Source organism: Gavialis gangeticus, unplaced genomic scaffold (genome assembly GCF_001723915.1).
Source record: "Gavialis gangeticus isolate Ggan-Ray unplaced genomic scaffold, GavGan_comp1, whole genome shotgun sequence".
NCBI classification, from domain to species: Eukaryota; Metazoa; Chordata; order Crocodylia; family Gavialidae; genus Gavialis; species Gavialis gangeticus.
The window spans coordinates 3,463,091-3,467,297 of record NW_017729023.1 but is presented as its reverse complement, the minus strand read 5'-3'; positions in this window follow the sequence as shown (position 1 = coordinate 3,467,297).

Sequence of the window (4,207 nt, the reverse complement as noted above, 5' to 3'; positions counted from 1 at the left end):
TCTTAGGAGTGAGGATCTAGGAAAAAAAAAAAACCTCATGTCTCCTTCAGAATACTGCAGGGATGGTCTGCAGAAGCTGTCAACCTAAGATTTTGTAGCCTGCCAGGACAGTCCTGGAGAGAGCAGAAGAAACAAGCTGTTTGTCCAGCTCATCCCTCCCTAGGCCTACTCCAAGTAAAGGATTTGTCTCTTTCAAAGACTTAAGGGCTGGAAGAAGAGACTTAGCTCTGCTTTGATCTAGATGCTCTCCTGGTGCCAGGGAGCTGCACCACTGGCAGAGGTCAGGAGGAGGGAGAGAACTGACTCAGAGTCAATGGAGTTGATCTCCACGTGTGATAAAATTGGCCATGATCCTCCCAGACCCCCTACTGCAAGGGTGTTTGGCTTTTCCTCAAGGCTCATGTCACTGTTTTGGCCCATGGTGGCTGGCTGATCTTGCTTTGTAGCTCTTGGTCAAGCTACAGCATCTGCAGAAACTAGATATTGTATTCTAGCCCGTGCTTGCCTGAAGGGGAATCTCAGGAGCCTGTCACTTCTTCTACCAGCTGTACTGGAGGATTCTAGCTTCAGCAAGATTCACAATAAAATCACAAAAGCTATCTGTATTGGGCTATTGGGGGAAACTGCAGAACATAAACTGTTTGTTCTCTGACTTTTTTCCAGGCTCTGTAGACCCAAAACTGAAAGCATTGGGAAGAATGTGGGGGGCCACTAAAGAACAATGCTAGTAAGGATATTGCAGGAGATTGGAGACTATTTATTTAAAACAGTGACCCATATAGGACTGATTATACAAGTATGTGACTGCAAGGAAGAGGCTAAGATATGTACAAAATGGGTGCTAGCCAAGACTAACCTGGCACAGCTCTAACTCTTGGGTGCCACCTTAATAGAAAGGATTAATAATAGTTACAGGAGCATTAGGAGTGTCCTATAATGTTACCGGATTGGGGAATTCCACTAATTGGTTGAGTCTGCTCCAGTATCTTGCCACTAGTTACTAGGCAAAACAAATACAATGTGAAGATGGAACTGCATGTATTACATATGTTTCATTTCCTGCTAATAATATACGTTGGCTATGCTGTTTGGACCCTGTAGTTTCAGGTGCATTTTTCCCTTCACCTATCATAACCTACTCACAGTTTCTACAATGTCCAACAAGAGGTAACTAGGTAGATCATTTTGAATTGGATGTTCAGGAAGAGACCAGGTATGCAATACTGCTAAAATCTGCCTGCTACATAGTCATATGGTACACAGGGTCAATGCTGGCCATGATTAGCATACAGTGGTGTTGCTTCAAATGGACCTACATAAATCAAAGACCAAACAGTGTTCATTCAATGATATACACTGGATAGTCTACTGTTCTGACTTACGTGTGCATTCTGGTGGCTTCAGTTGGGCCTCCTGCTTGAGTCAGGATGTCAGAACAAGGCCTAGAATGTACAAAGTACCACCAAACGTTTTTATAACACACTTCTAGCAAGCTGGATGAAGGCCTAAAATTTTTATCTGACCTTCAGTCATGGCAGCCTAGTAGGATCCCAAACAGAATAATTTTAATGTGCCAGGGTCTCAGCAGCATTAGAACCAGCTGCTGAGATAGGAGAAGAAATCAACTTAGGAGTGGGAGGGAGGACTCAGCCAGGACAATGGGTTGTGGTGAGAACCAGATAGCTGGAACCAAAGAAGCCACCTCCTACAGTGAATAACCTCTTAGTCACCTCAAAATCCTCTGGTTGCTGCTGCTATCATTTCACTACAGGGGGCAGTGTCAATCTCTGGGTTGTACCTCCAGTTGTCAGTGCTGTTGTACATGGTCAGCAGACAGGAATGCTGTTGCTCTTTTATGCAATGATATTTGCTTGTTCTTAAAAATAAAATGTGTCAATCATAAGACATATAATTTTTTTTAAGTGATCATAGCATGTATATCAAAGCAGTATCAACTAGGGCTTACATCTCCAGAGGAAAAAAGTCCAAATGGGTTGTACAAGAGACCCACTGAAGTCAACAGTAAGTATCCCATTGATTTTAGTGCTACAGAATCAAGTTCAGGAGCAGGGGTGTTCAAACTTTCTGAGACTTATGGTTATGTCAGATACTTGTGAGGAGTCCAAAAACACTGCACCCACATTTATGCAGTACAAACACACACAATGTAAAACTGTTTTCAAATTTGGTTATATCTTCTGGATTTAAAAAACAAAATCTAGATGGATTCTAGATTCAAATATTTCTAGACAGATTCATCAAGGGTGTGATCCGGAGCTAGTGGAAAAGATTTTCCTTGATTTTCTAAGCTCCAGATTCTGGATTCCACATTCCCAGGAAGACACTAAAAGAATTCAGAGACGGTCTATGAGAAACAATTGGCAGTGGGAAGGGTTCATTTCTGAGGAAAGACTTGAAGAGATAATGGTGAAAGGTTATCAGGTCCAGGAGAAACTGTTGGACTGAGAATCAAGGTCCAGGGGCTCTAAGCCCAACTTTAGCACAGATCCTCTGAATGACTGGGCAAATTACTTCCTTCCTCCTGTGCCTTCTTGCCTCTTTACATTATAATCTCTTTGCAGTAGGGACAGTCTACTTGTATGCACAATACCTAGCATGATGGGATCACAGTTTGTATTAGGGCTTCTAGTGGCTAATACAATGTAAGTAATAAATAATAATAGGTGTAGTTCAGCAAAGCAACAACTAAAGGCAGAAGGACATAAGAACAATCTACAAGTAATGGAAAGATGCAAATCTCTGGATAGGAGAAAAATATTTTGGTGTGGGTTAAAGAAGTATAAATAACTAGGTGCAATAGGATGAGATGAAAAAGGGGACACATTCTGCGGTATGATGAAAAGCTTACTGTCAAGAAGAAATATTATACTGTTGAAGAGTCATCCAAGGAAAAAAAGAGGAGAGATTTGTCACAACCAGACAGTCCAAACTCTAGAAAATGTCCTGTAAGGAGGAATCTGGCCTGAACCAGCTGATCTATCTGCACTTTCCATCTCTTGTCATCTGTTTTTTTCTGGGATGTACAGAAAATTGGTTTATTTTTGGCTTAATTGTAGGTTTACACTGAACCTTCAACTTGGCGAAGAAAGTGGTGCAAACTTTTTTAAAATGACAAAAATCCCTGGAGTTGAATAGTTTTGTCTTCACTCTGCATTTACAGGAAGAGGTCAGCCACAGGCCACATTTGGGCCTGGGGTCACTCTGAAATTTCTGATTTACAGGAAGGGACTGTTGACCTATGAGTACTTGGCCTAATTTATCCCTAGTGCATGTATATCACCTTGAAGCCAATAATTTTTACTTGGAATAAATCTGACTAAATATATTCAACTCATCCATTCTCTTCATGTGAGCCAGATTCCCAGTTCCACTTTTTTACCCCAAAATGGCTTTAACAATGGTTTCCACACATTGGCCAAAAGCTCCCTCAACTGAAATATACAATGGTGGGTCCAACCCTATTCTTGTAGAACCCACATTATGGCTTATTAGTTTACACGGGCCTTATGCTAAATGAGATCAAATATACACACATCCACACTAAACCTGTTCAAAATATGCCAATTATTTTTCAGAGGGATGTAAAGATTGTTCATATTATAAAATCCCTCTAAAAGTTAGGCTGTTGAATGAAACACCCAAAATGAATAATTTTCATTTTTCAAAAACTTTTTGGGGGAAAAAATGTTTATTTTCCATTAAAAAAAAATCAGTTTTCAAAAACAAAATCCTGAAAGCTATCCAGATTTTAAAAATATTTGGGTTTGGGATTCTTATCAAGAAAATGTCAACCAAAACAATTATGTTTGTACTAAAATCTTTGTGTTGACTGAAAAGCATTATTTAATGCAAAACAAGTTTCGGTTAAAGTATTTCAGCCAGATCTAAGTAAAAGCCACATGTAGATTTATAAAGAAAGGCTCTCTTCTCCCACTATCTATGAGCTACATGTTTCAAAATTCTCACTGAGATTTTCTGAAAATAAGTTTTAATACACCATTAAGTAATTCAAAGGAAAGTGCTACTAGTTAAATAATGTGAAACCTTTGTTCTGCCAATAACAAATACTGCACATCCCAGGACCCAGTTATTGTGGAGATGTTGAATTTTGAAGATAGAATGGAAAATAAGTAAAATGGCCCTGTCACTGGCTGAAAAAATCCATGTTACCTGTTTTCCTTTCCAA